This window comes from Mytilus trossulus, unplaced genomic scaffold (genome assembly GCF_036588685.1).
Source record: "Mytilus trossulus isolate FHL-02 unplaced genomic scaffold, PNRI_Mtr1.1.1.hap1 h1tg000343l___fragment_1__unscaffolded, whole genome shotgun sequence".
Lineage (NCBI taxonomy): Eukaryota > Metazoa > Mollusca > Bivalvia > Mytilida > Mytilidae > Mytilus > Mytilus trossulus.
This window is the reverse complement of record NW_026963332.1, coordinates 902,760-921,800: the sequence shown is the minus strand read 5'-3', so window position 1 is coordinate 921,800 and position 19,041 is coordinate 902,760. Positions and strand designations below refer to the sequence as shown.

At 31.1% G+C, this 19,041-nt stretch overlaps 1 pseudogene; it reads right to left on the bottom strand.

Moving 5' to 3' along the window:
- Nucleotides 1–698: 698 nt before the first annotated feature.
- Nucleotides 699–19,041, bottom strand: part of LOC134701788 (vinculin-like) — a 30,819-nt pseudogene continuing 12,476 nt past the window's right edge.

The following is a 19,041-nucleotide window of genomic DNA, read 5'->3' as shown; positions in this document are numbered from 1 at the left end:
CAAAACTTCTGTCTACCTGAAAGTTGAAAGGGTGGATTTTTAATTCCTTAAATGCAACACAGAATATTACAAAATGTATTTATAGATTACCTTAGCAGGGTATCCCAAAAACTATTTAACCAATACTGAATCAATTTATTGTTATCATCAATATTTGCATTTGCTGATTTCTTATTAAAAAAATTATATTAACACTTTGATAAATTTTGTGAGTCCAAATCTCTTTCCTGGATTTAATATCTACATATAGTAATTTTGAATTTTAAATTTTCTTACAACCTGAATTACCCGGTATTTATATGGAATTTAAACAATCTTTATATATCTTTCAATATTCTGAGATGACCCATCAAAATTATTGATTCTTGAATATAAAAGTAAACAAATCACTGCATACTGATTTTATCAGTAGAAATGGCACAAAGTGAATGCTAAATTTGTAGCAAATCTGTAGGATCTTTGTTTGGAAGGATCAAACAGTCTGGGTTTTAACTCTTGTTTTACCGATAGAAGTACAACAGGCTTTGATAAGCATCATGATTTTTCATCTGAGTGAAGAAGATATGTGTGCCACAGCTAAGAAACAAAGAAATTATGATGTTTCAATGCATATATGTTAAATGAGACATTTCAAATAGAAATGTTAATAGTAGATAAATGCCTGAACTGAAGAAGGCTAAAGACTATCAATTTAACCTTTACCTTTCCCAACTGAAAGACATATATACATATATAATTGAGTATAAGTACATGTACATACTAAAATGGTGTGATATAAATCATAGATAATTATTAAATATCAGTCTACCAATTGTTTTTGAATGTGAGAGCCTCAATATCCAGTATCTCCTCTTTTACTTGAATTTGTACTGAACATGATTTTTCAATGTCATCTGAGCATATACATTCATAGTTTCTGATATTAAAACTTCGTTCCTACTTTTCAACTCAGAGCATTTAAAAATGTTGTGTAGGTCTTAAACACCTCAAAATAAATCTTCTTTACTTAATGAAACACATTTTGAAATCAACTCTACTTCTAACCTTAACTTTTACTTTTAACTTAAACTTTTTCTGTTTTGATAAGACCAATATATACATACAGTATAATTATGCAATGCCCCAAGGTACACCCTTAACCCTTCATCCCTGAATCATGATCTATAAAGTATTACCTGACCAACTGACTAAGTTTGGCCGTAAGGAGAGCCATTCTTTTGGCTGCAGCTATTATCTCATAATCTTTACTTGACCACTGCTTTGTCTCCATATGGAGGGCATGTGCTGCCATCTACAACATAAAACAATATATGATCATTACATAATGATTAAAGAAGTTTCATGATCTTTCTGGTTTTTTTTTAATCTGAAATTTTAGGTCTTGTGAAATAGCTGTGTTTTTTTCAAAATTGAAAATTTGTAAATGTGATTTTTGTAAAAGAAACATATATATTGAGAAGGCCGTCAGTGATAACATATGTTCAGCCATTGGCCTATACAAAACAAATGCCAACAATAACAACTTGTTAGCTTTTAAATCATGTGTTTTCTGCATGTATTTCAATCGTTCAATTTCTTTGACTGTGGTCAGGGTGAAACGTCGTTTCAGATATTTCCTCAACATCCTTTTGTTTTTATAAAGGGACATAACACTGTTACTAACCTTGTTTTGAAATAAACCCTGCCTACTAACCTCGTATAAAATATAGTCTCCACATGGTCACTCTCAACCAATGATATTCCTATAAATGTATAGGAGGTAAGGTAATATGCAATACTCACCATGATGGGTTGATTAGCCTGTGGGACAGGGAAATCTTCTTCATCATCTGTATCAGGAGGTGGGGGTCTGGCAGGGGCAGTCTCATGAGGCAGTGGTGGACGAGGTGGTATATCCCCATCTGAAATTAACATTAAATGAACAATCATTTGTCAATTAAATGCTGTTCAACTTCAGTCCATTTTAGTCAAATAATAAAATTAAAAAAAATATTCCCTGGCTGATAAGGTATAATAAGCCAGGACTTATCACCACTCATAATAAAAATAAATACAAAACAAAAATAATTACGGAGCATTTTTTTTGTCAAAACTATCAATTTTACTACTATCACATACCGGACATGTTTAAAATATAATATACTCCAATGTAATTCTAAAATTCACAGAAATTAACATCAAATAAAACTTGACATGAAAATAAATATAGTTGAAAATAATAAATCGCTATTAGCATGATTAGCAGCCAAATTGTATAAATTTTAAAACTATATGTACTCTTCCCTCATATATTACTGTCTTGCCCAATAATAATTCATTTGGGTGATATGCATGCAACCATTAATTTGACAGGTTGCAAGTCCTCTATGAAATGAGATCAAACAGAACTTCTAATTGTCTAATTGACTTGTTGTATTTGCCTACCTGTCTGTATATCATTATAACAGGGCAAATGTCCATCAAGTTTTCATAGGCAATGTCATTTGTTAATTAGAAGACAGATATACATACAAAAGTTGCATAAGATTCCATATATTGTGGTATTGTTTTTATGTAACTTTTGAAGTACTGAATACTGTAAATTCAGAAATTATTGCTTGCATTTATTATTAGGAGTTTTCAAGAATAGAAAAAAATGCCAGTTTTATTATTGTGATTTCTAAACAAAGTGCAAACAGGTCTATATTTCAATAATCAGAATGAGGGTACTTATCATTCGATACTTCTTAATTTACAGCAAATCAAATTTGATTTTGAATCTCTTAGATGGGCATGAATTTAACAGCCAATGCCCATTGAAGGTGCTGAAGGCATATGAACTTAGTTTTCTTTACTGTCCCTACAATATGTAGCATGTTAGAATTATTCATCTGATTTACCCTTTCATGAAAAGGATAGCAGAAACACATGTGCTGAACCTTCAACTGTTATAAAGGTAATGTTGTATCTCATACTATATATGATGTAATGGTCCACCAGTTATTTTCCTTATAATATTATGTTACGTTTTTGACTCCTCTGTATAAACTAATTTACTAATATATTGTCTAGTAACTGAAAAGTTAGCAGTATGGAAGATTTATGATTTGGGAGGGAGAAAGGAAGAATTCATTATATGCACTACAACATGTTCTACTGTTACAAATACTAAGGAAGTGTCAATATTTGCCTTCAAGTATAAAACGAAACATTCACAAAATTTAAACAAAAATTAATTTCAACCAAACACCTTTCTTTAAACATCATGCAAAGTTGTTATGAACAACATACATCAAGAAGCAGCAAGTTTAAACCCAGGACATCCTCCACTCAAGCGCACCCAATTATGAGACTACATAGTTTGTTGATATTGGTGTATATAAAACATAATATATTATTATTTGTTAGATACCAATTTTTGTGAGTTACATGAACACAGCTTTACCACAAATTTAAATGTTTAACAAATGGCAAATTTTGTACAGGCTTGAACACAGACTTTGGCAAAACCACAAAATCATGTGTATTTCTAACTTCACTTCATTATGGATAAGGAAATGCTATTTTAATTGAACAATCTGGATAATTTCTGCCCTTGGTCCCAGTTATGTTTACATTTAAAAGCCCAAATAACATGCCATGCTTTTGAGAGAAACTTATAGTTATTTACACATTTATACTGCAATCAACCTTTCATCCTTACTAATAAAGATTTGTGGTATGCTGCTTCTGTTGCAAGCGAACCATAATGTCAAATTACTGTATATTTCACATTTCAATTTGGGGTCCTCATTACGGCCCATGATAAAGTCATGTAAATTTTTTTCAAAAACAAATTCAAAGATTGGGATGGATGGAAAAAAATGTACAAATTTAATTGCAGGATAGAGTCAATTACTTTTTAGTGTCTCTAAATATTAGCTGTATTTGTACTAGGCTTAAAACAGGCATAATAGCTCACTGAAGCTAACATTAGTCATTACACCTTTTTGTAGCCTCATACAAAAACAGCTGATACCTAAACACACTAGATTTAAACAGTTATTGTCTATATACTGGACCAGACAGTAGATTAAATTACAAAATATGATGAATTTTCACAAGGAAACAACTGCATCATTCTTCAAAAAATTTTCATTGTGATTTGATAGCTCAGATTTTTTCTTCTACATTTGTATTAAAGTTTATTCTTTGAATTCAACTTAAAATCTTCAAACCCAATATATAACATTATACATTTTTAAGAAGATTCTCTCAAAAAACAACAACAATAAAGACCCAAATCATCAGCATGCTAAGTTATCCTTATTAAGTCATTTAAAAGTAGCAGTTATTGGGCTTCATTGATATCGTTGTATAACAGAAATTTTTTCAAATGCTGTAAATTTCATTCAATTCAATGATCAAGTCTACTGATTGATTCAAGTGCAATAACATTTTATGCAATCTCAGCAACAGTATTATTGAACACTTTCAAAATAAATCAATTGTCACATCACCTACAATTTCTCACATAATTAGCCAATTCATAAAATTTCAAAGATTTTCAACGCCTATAAATTAACACAAATTAACACGGGTAGAAAAACAAAAATGTTCACCCACCAGATAATTATATAATGCACAATTTATAAATATATTTATGAATGGAACTCAGAAAAACATACATTTTTTTACTAACTGAGTAACAGCACATGAGATTTAAGTATAAACAAGTTTTATTCGTGGAGTCAACAATTGGTCAGTACCTGCTCATGTAAAAATAATAATTGACTAATTGTAGCTAGAATTTAAGTGCTTAACTATTGTATAGGAAGCCTAGAATTTGCTTTTAAGACAGTACAGTATCAGGTCCTAACCCTTAACCATTTACAATAGTAGATCAAATTTAAACATATGTTTACATTTTTTGTTCCTTAACTTATAGAATCCCTTTTTTTATTATTGTAGTTCGTGTTTCGACCATTTATAACTTATTAAAGTCTATTGACAAACTACTGTTATATAATATTTATAGTTATAAAATTAGTATCTTTTCATCTAAATAAATATTGATTCAACTTTATTGAACCATTGAGGTCCCTGGATAATGATTAAATCAGGTAAAAAAATCAAATCAGAGCGTTCTGTCTACCAAAAAAGGATTTTCTAGCTCTTGTTTTTTCTTTAAATGACATTGTTTATAGAAAGATTTAACAAGCTAACCTATTTTTTTGTCACCTATAGTATTATATAAAACATCCTACATACTCAGTGACTCTCACCGTAAAACATTGCACATACTCTCACCGTAAATCTTCCCACATACTCTCACCGTAAAACTCTTTATAACCTTTAGATAAATAACAAGTTTACTTTTGTAATTGCACTTTTAAACAAATATCAATGTCAAAAATAACAAAAACATATCATTTTTAAAATTGTGTTCAATTGGTAACAACCATTTTTACAACTGACTCCTTGCAACATAATTTATACAATTCAAAGGGAATTTCATTATTAGTGGAATAACAAACAATTCTTGAACATGGGAATGTTAAAAGGTCAAGATGCACAAGATGACCTACTCTAAAACCATATCTACCATCATAATAGCCATAATATGGATCCCTTGGGGTGGGGGAACTGGTGGTGGGGGGACAGGAGGGGCAGCATGTTGCCCCTGATATCCCTTCTCTTGCCTCATTGTAGCTGCAAAAAATTGACAATACACACATACAATTACATTGTGCTAATCTTTACATTGAAAGCAGTATAAGTTGCCTAGAAACAATTCAATATTATTTAACATATAATTACATGGAGTTGTGCATTTTAAAACAAATACAATGCTCTACAAAAAATTTGGACAAGTTACAATATAAATAAATGATTCCATATATAAAGCGGAACTATAATAATCTATTTAATGTACTAAGACAATTCACTTTTTGTACAAGTTTTACAATACAATATGTATGTGCTTAGCTATTATTAAGTGTCATTTAGTCATTAAAATTCAATTAATTTACTGAAGTATTTCATTTCTAAAATGGCTAAATTAATAACGTTGTTGCTGTTACTGACTTGTTAATAATCTGACATGCAAAAATATTCAAATAAAAAAATTAAAACTGGACTTGGCGAACTAAACAAAAATCTTATTTTTCTTAAAATAAATAAAAATGAAATTAAAATAAGTTTCATGCTGATGTTACATATAAATAAACCTAAATGTTATAAACTAAAATAATGTGAAACTAAAATATGGAAAATATATGTGTAACTTGATATAAATTGTATCAAGAAGCTGAACCTAAATAAATGGGTGTCTATAAATGGATGTAATACCTTCTGGAGGAACCATGGTGTAATGGCTATCGGCAAACTGATCTGGAACTGTGTGATGTAAACATGAAATGATTATACCATGAAACACAACAATTAACAATACTGAGTTCTCAATGTGCATTTACAAAACAAATTACAATTGGCTTTGTTTACTGTGATTGGTTATATGACAGTCATAAAAACAAAAAAACATTAACACTGCATTGAACCAAGAAGGAACTGATACATGCATATTTTTTCTAGTTGAAGGATTTATCGGTAATTCGTATATTTTCCCTTTGATTTTACTGCGTAATATTTTCGAGTATCTATGTACTGGCTGTATCACTGAAAATATTAGGCAATACACTGTGTGATGTCATAATTACCGATAAACAGAATAATAGGTAGTTTCGTTTTTGATACTGACTATATCGTGTGGGATATCTTAACTCGCCCTAATGGGCTCGTCTAGATATTCCACATGATAAATAGTCAGTATCAAAAATGAAACTACCTATTACTCTGTATGTACTATGGTGAGGTTTTGGAATTTATGTCTGATATTCTGACTCCTTTGTGTTTTTCCATACAATACAGGGTAAACTATTTTGCCTAAATTTTAGATTCTTGATTTATTTAATTACACTTAGGTACATTCTTTAGGCTATCTTGATCCACACTTTATCCGGTACTTTTATCAAATCTTGCATCTATCTTTTTGCGTTGCCAAGAAAGATTGTGTCTAATTATCAAATCTTAATGAGTCTAATTCTGCATGGAATTTAAGGTTTGAAATGTAAAATAAAAAGTTCTGCAACACTTTTGCATATCAAAATCTGTTATGATTATGGAAATATGGAATGGGTCAGGTAGAATATTTCAGTTCAAAGCTTGTTTCATCATAAAGCAATCATCTGATAATCAAATTTTCAAGACCAGTCCAATTCATTTTAATCTTGATCAAGAACTGTCTACAAAAATATCAAAAGTTGTAACTAAATTGGTCAGCTTAAACTCAGGTTCAAGCTGTTTCTATTGTGAGACCTTGTGTTGTACCTTATGAAAGGTTATTTGTGATTGAGTCTGAAATAGTTTAAAAACAATGTTTATGGCAAACTGGATCTACTCCTGTCTGAGAAGATAATAATCACACATTTTGGCAATCATAAAACTTTGGATTAAGGTTTTATTTCACAGATATGTGAAAAAAACTTTCTGTAAAACACACATGCAAAAATGTATATTATACTGAAATAAATCAATATTATATAAGATATATAACAATTACAAAGTACTTAATAATCAAATTTGAAAAGAAAGGTTTGAAAATATCACTCAATCTTTGTGAGAGAAATTCAACAAAATAAAAATTTAATGAAATCTGATGTACTAGGATATAAATTTACAACATATAACAGAATGTATAGCTTATTATCGCTATTTTACAAAATTTCCTTTAATGTTACTGACTGATAATTTCCTTTCTCAGTACAGTTAAGTGAAAAATTATCACTAGTAACTAAGGAAGCACATGCCAGTTGTCAATGAAATTATCAACGTCGTCATACGTAAAATAGCGATAAACAGATTATCATTGGTCATCTCTACTCGATAGCTTTTCTCACTTTCGCCGTACTGGCTCAAGTGAGAAAAGCAATCTCTTTTAGATGATCAACAACAATCTATAAGTATAGCTAAGAATATAATCGTAATATTGATACTGTTTACACCTGAAGGCAGAAACAGTGATAGATTTAAATCTAACTTTCTGTCTTTTTAAATAGAAAACATAAACATGCAAAAACACCTAATGAAAAATAAAGGCATGCCATCACACAATGCTTTAATGTAGAATATCATCTCCTGGACAAAATAGGATATGTTTACTGATCTTCATTTTGATAGAAAACAGAATTTATATTGTTTCAATATTAACTCATTGTTGAAATGACATTCAAATAACATGTAAAAAAAAAAAGTGAAATAAAATTCATATGTATCTTAATGTATGATAAACAAATAACTTTTTTTAAATTTTCTTAGCAAATCAGTTTGTCATTCATGAATATTAATATGAAATTAAATTACAAAGTAATACACTTCACATGTATATGTTAGCCTCAGATCTATGTAAGTCTTAAATCTGTGTCTGATTTCATTACGTCATAGACGTCACAAATCTATGTCCTTTTTTTCTCAAATCTATATCCTTTTCAACAAGTCATGTACTGTATAATGTGTTGAAGTCACAATGTTCAAAACATCTCCAAAAACAAAATATTTGTCAATAACATCTTCAAGGTCAAACAATGAAATAAATTTGTCTCTTTCTATTTTTTTTTTTCATTTCTTTTTTGTGTTAAAGACGTCACAAAACTATATATATCCTCTTTAACAAGTCATGCACTGTATTTTTTGCTGAGGTCACAATTTCAAAACATCTTCCAGGAAATATGATATGTCAATAACATCTTGAAGGACAAACAGTAAAAGTAAAATTTGTCTTTTTTTTCTCTTTCTAGTCTACATTTTATCATAGATATCACAAATCTATGTCTTTTCTTTTCTCAAATCTGTGTCCATTTCATCAAGTCATGAACTGTCTTGTGTGTTGACGTCAGAAGACGTCAAAACATCTTCCAGGAAATGAGTTTTATTATAACATCTTCAAGGCCAAACAGTAAAAATAGTTTTGTCTTTCATTTTTTTGTTTTTGTTTCTTAATTAAATTGTGTGCTTTATGTCTATTTGATGAATTTAGCTCTTTCCAATTGGTTTTTAACAGTTTGTAATTATGTGTTATTAAACAACAGTGCGAGATCATAGTAGGATTGAGCTTTTTAGCCCTAAGACATTCTATTTGCCTGTTCAAGGTCAGGTCACATTACAAAAAATCTTCTTTATAAAGGAAGAGGATTGGAAAAAACAAAAGGCTATAGATTTGATTGTCATGAAGTCACATGACACAGATCTAAGGAAAGGAAACTGATATGAGACCAGACATAGATTTGACTCTCTCATAAATATACATATGTATGTACAGAAATTACAATGTGGACAATATGTCTTATACTGTGACGAACATATAAATTAAAGAACACAATGTGGTTTGTTAAAACAAAAAGGGGTGTGGCACTCAGTGTACACATGCTTGGATTCTACCTCTAGCTATCACCCTCGGTGATTTGGGGGCTACTGGTGGGGGTTTTGGACTATATGCTGTGCTAGGCACTGATGAAGCTTGTACTGGTTTCTGGCCGTTCCATATGTCACCAAATTCTTGCAAGTCTACGTTTACAACATCAAAACAAAATAACTATCTACATTTATACATAAAATATATAATAAACTATACATAAAACTAAAATATTTAAATGCATAAAAATATACATCAATGGCTGAAAACTGCAAAGAATTCTGGGAAGGCAAAATATTGAATATTTCAGCAGGATTTATACAGCTGCCCAATAAGTAATTTGTGCAATAAAAAAAGTTATAGTATTATTACCGGAAATAGAAATTGGAGAAATTGTCCTCCTCCCTGTTCCTGTAAAGCCATCTATGAGCAATAATATTAATATGAACACATACAGATTTACAACATAAGACGGTACATTTTGTCAAGCTTTCTGATCATGTTTCACAACAATTTTAAATCCATTACTTAAACAGGATGACAACATTCAAATATTGTTACAGGGAAATATAAATGTTTGTAGCAGTTAAATTGATTGAAAGTTCCCAAGTTAATATCTAAAACTCATGTGTCCATTTCACAGTATTGCCATTTTTAGTTATTATCTAGATTTTCAGTGATAAGGATTTCCCCATTTCAATAAATATTTAGAAGACAAATTTTAGATAACAAAAGTTTTTCTTGTTTACATCAGATACATTTTTTGTTGAATCAGAATACATCAATTAACGATTTTAGAAGTAATTAATTGTTAATTGGTCCATATTCATAAAAATCTAATTGTGAAAATCATCCATTCAAGTTAAAAGGTATTGGATTTGAGGTGAACATAAAACTTATTGAACACGTTTAGTGTATTTTACTTTTCATACAGAATTGAAATGTTTCAACTTTTTACAACATCTAATTGTGCTAATAATTGGGCAAACTCCATTTTTACTCATAAAGCGATGTAGCTAATTTCAATGTGTGACCAATATTATAGACTAACCATTTCTTTTTACCTGAAGTTATTGAAAGTTGATACTTTCTTGACTCAACACTGCTATTGAGTTGATAGATTATAGAGGATTCAGCCACAAAACATTAAACAGGTTGATAAAAGGATGGAAGAAAGGGATTTCAAATACTGAATTTAGACTTACCATTGAAATATATTGAGTTGGGAATTATAGGAGATACAGACATACCTCGTTGAATGTGTTGAGAAAAATCATGGATGAAAAGGAAGGGTCTTATACCTAATTTAGACTTACCATTGATAATTAGTGATTGAAGACTTTATGTAAGGAGGGATTTGTAATACTTAATTTAAACTCACCACTGATATTGAGTTATTGAGTTGAGAGAAGATTTGATGATGAAAAGGGACTTGTAATACTTAATTTAGACTTACCATTGATATTGAGTTGAGACATATCTGGAGGGGGTGGGGGAGGGAACATATCTTCTCCCCTACTCACAGTCACTGCATCCCTAACACCAGCAACACCATTTATCAACTGAAAGGAAAAGTGAGTTATACAATTCTTTTAAAATCTCTTTTTTAATTCTTGCATCTTCCTGTATTGACAAGCAAGATCCTAAATGATCCATACATGCTACACTTATAACATTTACAAATAAATTTGACTGCAAAATATAAAGCACATTTTCTAACAGTTAAAATCACATAACTCTTGAATGACCACCTTAAATAAAAGATCCATATCAAATGGAATCTTTCTTCAACCAATATTCTTTACAAATTTCTTTAAATTCATTCTTTACCATATGCATGTTTACAACTTGTGAACAGACCAACAGACATTAAAATTGTATATCATAATGTGTCTGATCTATAAGGGATATACAAAAGTCATTATATACTGCATACTAAATCATCATCAATACTGTAATATTGTTATGTTGCACAAGGATAAGAGAAAATCATTTCTTCTTATACAAGTAATTTAAATTTAGGCATTAATGAGAAGTGGGAGTATTTTCAAAAAATTTCAGAATAATTTAGTTCAAATCCTTAACACCTTATTCCAAACAATTTGACAGATGTTTATTTTCTGTTCTTATTACTTTTAAAGTGTTGACTACTTTCTAATGTCAATCAAATATCTCCTTACCCCAACCGAAAATTTGATTTTGACAGTTTACAAGATTTTGGTGTCAAGATATCACAATTGAATTAACGTTTTCATGATATTATCACTTCAAAGTTTCACTGGGTGTCAAACAAGAAATTTTGCTGACCTTATGAAAATTTTCAAACTTGCTAGCCTTTCAATCATTTTACATTATTTAACTGTGTGTCACATGATTTCTGGAAAGTTGACTTTCTGATATTTCTCATTTACAAGATAGTTACACATTAGCCAATGTTTCTTGTCTATATAATGGAATTTGCCATCAGATTTGTTGGGATATGACTCTAAAATAATAACAAATCAATTTCTGCCAATTTTAAAATATTTGTAGATATTGCTTGTGTAACCTTTTTTTTCTTAATAAGTTTAATTTCATTTTACTTTTTTATTTTATTTCTAAAAAGTTTAATTTCATTTAACTACAAAGAGAATTGAACATCGTAAGAGTACTTCACATGTACAATTTCCTATTTGAATAACTTATCCAAATATATTTTGAAATCATGCTGAATTTATAAATATAACATTTTTATATTTCCCCACTTCCTCTGTCTTATCACCATATCATATGATATACAAAATAACTACTACTCACAGCTTGGTTAGCTTTCCTCCAGTTTGTGGCTGCATTACTATCACCAGGGTTCATGGACAAGTTCTTGGCATGTTGTACCATTGGTGTTATGGCTGAAAACATTTTAAAAAGCTCATTTTTTATACTATTCAACAGTGATTTAAACATTTGTAGGAGTGTTGTAATCATACTGCAAAGACAATTACTTATTTCACCAGTCTTAAACATGGAATCAGGTAACTTAACCTGTCTATAACATGAAATCCAACTGATCAGGTAACTGAACCTGTATTTAGCATGCAATTTAACTGTTATAGTAACAGACCTGTATTTAGCATGAAATCCAACTGTTTAGGTAACAAAACCGGTTCATAAATTGCTATCTTTTACAAGCATTAATATTAACTGTACCAAGTTAACTTAGTCATATCCACTCAACCTTAATGTTTGAAAATAATGTGATAAAACTTACTATCTCTGAGTGTATTTTCAGAGTCTCTGACCCTGTCAATGTAGGCAAATAAAACTTACTATCTCTAAGTGTATTTTCAGAGTCTCTATCCCTGTCAATGTAGGCAAATAAAACTTACTATCTCTGAGTGTATTTTCAGAGTCTCTGACCTTGTCAATGTAGGCAAATAAAATTTACTATCTCTGAGTGTATTTTCAGAGTCTCTGACCCTGTCAATGTAGGCAAATAAAATTTACTATCTCTGAGTGTATTTTCAGAGTCTCTGACCCTGTCAATGTAGGCAAATAAAACTTACTATCTCTGAGTGTATTTTCAGAGTCTCTGACCCTGTCAATGTAGGCAAATAAAACTTACTATCTCTGAGTGTATTTTCAGAGTCTCTGACCCTGTCAATGTAGGCAAATAAAACTTACTATCTCTGAGTGTATCTTCAGAGTCTCTGACCCTGTCAATGTAGGCAAATAAAACTTACTATCTCTGAGTGTATTTGCAGAGTCTCTGACCCTGTCAATGTAGGCAGGATCTTCACTATTTTCTACTTCCTTTTCTCCTACTTGTAATACTCTGTAGGCTCGTCTGGCAATGTTTGAAGCATTTGCCACAATCTTTGGTGGATCTTTTCCTCGGATACCTTCTTCAACCCGATCAGTGTCTCTTAAAATACCTTCCTCTGTAAAACAGAAGTATAAAATGCCATTAAAACAGATAAAATGTTTTCATTTTAGATATAATTTACGTTTTAAAATTAAGATGATATTAAAAACATATTGCTGGATTCATTATAAGTCATGAAAATTTATATGTATAATGAAGTACAAATTGTAAATCAATGAAATTAAAATCCACAAAAATAGAATTTATCATCAATCCACAAAAATGAATATCAACTAATTTAAATGAAACCACATTATTGAAAAGTTCAAAATAACAATAACACATTGACTACTTTCAAAGATAAAAAATAAACAAAGATATGACCCAAATTCACCATCAATTCTTTCCGGTCAGAAACACATAGAGAGCTTTCTAAAAAATTAAACACACCAAAAAATACAATAAGTAGGCGTGGATGCAAAAAGGGGGGGGGGTCCCAGTGGTTGAAACCCCTCCTTTTTTGGGGGGACGATTAATGCATTTAAATGGGGACATGTAGTTAGAACCCCCTTTTTAAAATGGCTGGATCCGCCCCTGATAAGATATATATAACATACCTTCAGCCTTAATGAGGGCAGGAGTATCCACAGCTTCATCAACAAGTGCTCTGAGTCTCTCAACGTTACCAGCCCAGCGATTCTTCATCTGATCAAAATGTTCTATAGCAGCCTGATTGTTAGGATTAGCAAATAGTACTCTAGCTGCAGTAATAACTTGTGGTGTCAGATCATTAACCTATAACAATAGTAAGAAATATTAAAGTTCAAAATTATGGAATTATAGTAATGAAAAATGCTTTTAGGTTTGTTGAAACAAAATCATCAGTTTTCATTTATAATTCTATATGGCTCTGAGTTCTTGTTAAATTCCAGTAGTTATATTGATTGATATGTTGGTAAAGATAATAACAAGAATGTGTCCCCAGTACACGGATGCCCCATCTGCATAATCATATTATATGTTCAGTGGACCGTGAAAATGGGGTAGAATCTTTAATTTTGCATTAACATTAGCAAGATCATATTATAAGGAACATTTGTACTAAGTTTAAAGTGGATTGGACTTCAACTTAATCAAAAACTACCTCGACCAAAAACTTAAACCTGAAACTGGACGAATGGACGGACAGACAAACGGACGCACAGACCAGAAAACATAATGCCCATAAATGGGCATAAAAATGTAAATTTCAATTTTATTTTACTAACTGGTCAGGTAAATAGTGATCATTGAAAGAGAAAATTATGTGTCATTTCATAAATTGCAAAAAATGGCTACCGGAATTATTTCAAAAGTTTATTTTACATCTAATGGCCATGTGAAAAATCATGAATTACAACAATACTATTAGTAGTGTTAACTTAAAACCAGTTTATTTTACCTGATTAGAAGTTTTGAAGATTTCCTGAACTGTATGTTTGTTATTACAGCCACCTGCTGTGGCAACCATGTTGGCAGTGTCAGCCAGTTTAGAGGCATGAGATTCAAAGTTCCTGGCTCTATCATCAAATTTCTCCTCCCTTCCTGGTACACCTGAAGAAACAAGCAAACCTTCTGATTACATCCAAAAACAACTGTCAACCATAGTCCTTACACTGGTTGGTTCAAGTTGAAAGTACCTAATTAAAGCAACATAATATTTATTTGGCATTAAAACCCTTCCTCGTTTTGTGCCTGTACAAAGTCAGACTATCAGGACAATGAGATGTTTCTTGTTGTTTTTGTTTGTATGTCTCTATATATTCTTGCTGGACTCAAGTGTTGGCAGATGTTGTGATTTGTAAAATGTCTACTTTTTTGTTATACCTGATATGTGTTTATAAGTCTCCACATACATTAAGCAAATGAATATGAAGAAGTGCAACAAAGAACTATTATTTGGTTAAGAAATACAAGCTTTCGTTTATCCTTTAAATATATATACTAAACAAGGCCTTTTCCTGGAAAAAAAGTACAAGGAAACATTTTTTTGTATAAACTATTGTCCATAATTCTTATATTCATTTGTAACAGAATTTCATTTGCTTCCATCCTTTTTTCCCTCAACAAAAAAAAATCATTTTATATTCAACCCTAATACATATTTACTACTTGAACAGCCCTAAACAAGTCTAATGTCTTTGTCCAAGCCTACTTTGATCATTATCACTCAATCTTACCTAGTGGTGTCAGAGAAGCATCATGAAGATGTTTGAGTGGTCCTGTTATATCTATAAAGTCTTCTGCAACCTGTCAGGATAAATACAATAAGTAGGCGAAAAGGTGATTTCTCATGGTCCTAAGTTTAGAGAACCCCAACACATCAATTGGAACCATAACTTCAAAATAATTATGGATTCTATTGAGGACTACGCCAGAGCATGGGCTAAGCGAGAAGAAGTTGAACTGGACACTTTGTCAGAATTGGTTAAAACTATCAGGTCTCTGATAAAACGTCGCATTCACAAGTTGAAAAACTGTGTGAACGATCGACCAAAGTCCGTTTTCAGAGACAAAGAGGTCATGAAATGTCTATCAACTCTTCATGATAAGTATGTTGTTGTTCCTGCGGACAAAGCTTCAAATAATATTGTCTTTGTATGTAAATCGTATTACTACGAATGTCTTGTAAAAGAATTGGGTATAACGGAGCACTCAGGTAATCCCACATACAAAGACATATCATTTGACAAGGATGAGATTTTAGCAAATCATAAGTCCTTCATGGCTTCAATAAACATTACATTGAACACCAAATCGGAGGACTTACCTTGTTTGTATTGGATACCAAAGCTTCATAAAATTCCGTACAAACAACGGTATATTGCTGGCTCATCTTCATGTTCCACTAAAGAATTGTCTATTAGATTGACTAAAATTCTGTCCGCAGTGAAAGAGGGTCTTCAGAAATACTGTGAAACTGTTTACTCGCGTAGTGGTATTAACCATATGTGGATTCTTAAAAATTCTAAAGAACTTCTAGACAATTTCAAATCTCGGTCTCTTTCTGAAATAAGTTCCATCAAAACTTTTGATTTTTCAACCCTGTATACCACCATTCCCCATGTAAAATTGAAAAATCGCCTAAAAGAAATTATCCACAATGCCTTTCAACATAAAAATGGTAGCATACGCTATAAATTTATTACTTTGGGATTTCATAAAGCATATTTCGTTAATAGTGACAAACAAAAAGGTAAATCATGCTACACAGAAGAACAAGTAGTCAGTATGCTGGAGTTTCTTGTCGACAACATATTTGTTGAGTTTGGAGGTAGACTTTTCCAACAAGTTGTCGGCATTCCTATGGGAACAAACTGTGCGCCTCTTCTTGCCGACCTCTTCTTATTTTCATATGAATCGGAGTTCCTGCAGACACTTGTCAAAAACAAGAGGATCAACGAAGCCAGATTATTTAATTTCACTTTCAGATATATTGATGATGTTCTTTCCTTAAACAATCCGAACTTTTCTGATTGGGTTCCATTAATATATCCCCCAGAACTCGAGATTAAAGAAACAACAGACATGGCTTCCTCCGCCTCATTTTTAGACTTATATCTCGAATTTGACTTACACAGTCATCTCAGTACCATAATCTATGACAAACGAGACGATTTTAATTTCGAAATTATAAATTTCCCCCACCTTAGTAGCAATATACCAACTTCACCTGCATATGGGATATATATTTCCCAACTTATTCGATATTCAAGAGCTTGCAGCTCCTACTCAGACTTTGTAAAACGTCATCAGTGTCTGAGTAGAAAGTTGATGAACCAGGGGTATGTCAAAGAACGTCTCGTCCTTTTTCTAAAGTACCAAGACCTTGTTGATAAATATTCCGTATCAACTTCTCAAATAATACACGATGGTCTTGATGTATAGATTCTGCGTACTGATGTTGTGTATCATCTTAACAACATGTTTTATTGTTCTTTTATTTGTTTTTGTTCTATTATTAAGATAACTTTTACTGTTGAATGGTTTTATGTGATATCTGTTTGACGTGGCTCGGTACTTATACATCTCGTCAATGTGTTTGTATTGGATTTATTTTTTTGGTGATTTGTTTTGTATATGTGACTCTTTGTATTTCTTTTGTGCTTATAACGTGACTCTGTACTTTAAAAGATCCCGTCAGTATAATATTTGTCTATAATATGTCATTAGGATATATTTCTATTATGAATTACTATATACGTTGAACCACAAACGTCAAAATCAATCAATGGCGTAGTGGAATTAAAAATTTTTGGATTCTCATAAATTCTATGTATAACTTTTGAACTAGTTTGAATCTCGGTCTATTTCTGTAATTTATTCTTACATACTTTTGATTTTTTTAACCCTGTGTGCGTACATTGCCTATGAAAATTTTAAAATTGTTTGTATGCAGATTGAACAACAAAATGAAACGTATATAATTTTTCTAACGTCAGACACTCAAATCAATCCATGTGTTCTTAGACAGTAGATGTTTGTGTGTCCTGTTAAATTGTTTCTATTAAAAGTTTTGGATTCTCATAAATTCTATGTATAATTTTTGAACTAGTTTGAATCTCGGTCTATTTCTGTAATTTATTCTAACATACTTTTGATTTTTTAACCCTGTATGCGTACATTGCCTATGTAAATTTTAAAATTGTTTGTATGCACATTGAACGACAAATTTATGTGACGTATATAATTTTTCTGACGACAGACACTCAAATAAATCTATGTGTTCGTAGATAGGTTTTTGTGTCCTGTTAAATTGTTCCTTTTAAAAGTTTTGGATTCTCATAAATTCTATGTATAACTTTTGGACTAGTTTGATTCCTGTTATTTATTCTTACATACTTTAGATTTTTTAACCCTGTATGCGCTCATTGCCTATGTAAATTTTAAAATTGTTTATAATCCGGGTACTTTTGATAACTATTGTATGCACATTGAACGACAAATTTATGTGACGTATATAATTTTCTGACGTCAGACACTCAAATCAATCCATGTATTCGTAGATAGTAGATGTTTTTGTTTCCTGTTAAATTGTTATACGATGATGACTGATGTACCCATATTTTGACTATTTTTCGCTCGGTTTTGGTTTGTTACCCCGATTTTGTTTCTTGTCCATGGATTTATGAGTTTTGAACAGCGGTATACTACTGTTGCCTTTATTTATTAATTGTGACTGTTTATTTAACGCATCATGTAAATGTAACGGAATTTGATGAGACTGTTATTAAAGTGAGAGGGTTAGCGCTATAGAACCAGGTTTAATCCACCATTTTCTACATTTGAAAATGCCTGTACCAAGTCAGGAATATGACAGTTCTTGTCCATTCGTTTTTGATGCGTTTTGTTTTTTGATTTTGCCATGTGATTATGGACTTTCCAAATTGATTTTCCTCTGAGTTCAGTATTTTTGTGATTTTACTTTTTACAGGCTGTATCATTATATGTTTCTGTGTAAAAAATCTTATATCTATAAATTATGTTATGCTTAAAGAACTTTAAGTAAAATCTGTTCTATGTGCGGTGAACTGTGAAATTATTTTAAAACTCTAATTTGGAATCAAAATTAGAAAGATCCTATCATAGGGAGCATCTGTACTAAGTTTCAAGTTGCTTGGACTTCAATATCATAAAAAAAACTACCTTGACCAAACTCTTTAACCTGAAGATCTAGAGGGACAGACAGACAAATGGACGAACAGACCCACTGACCATAATGCCTCTCTACTAT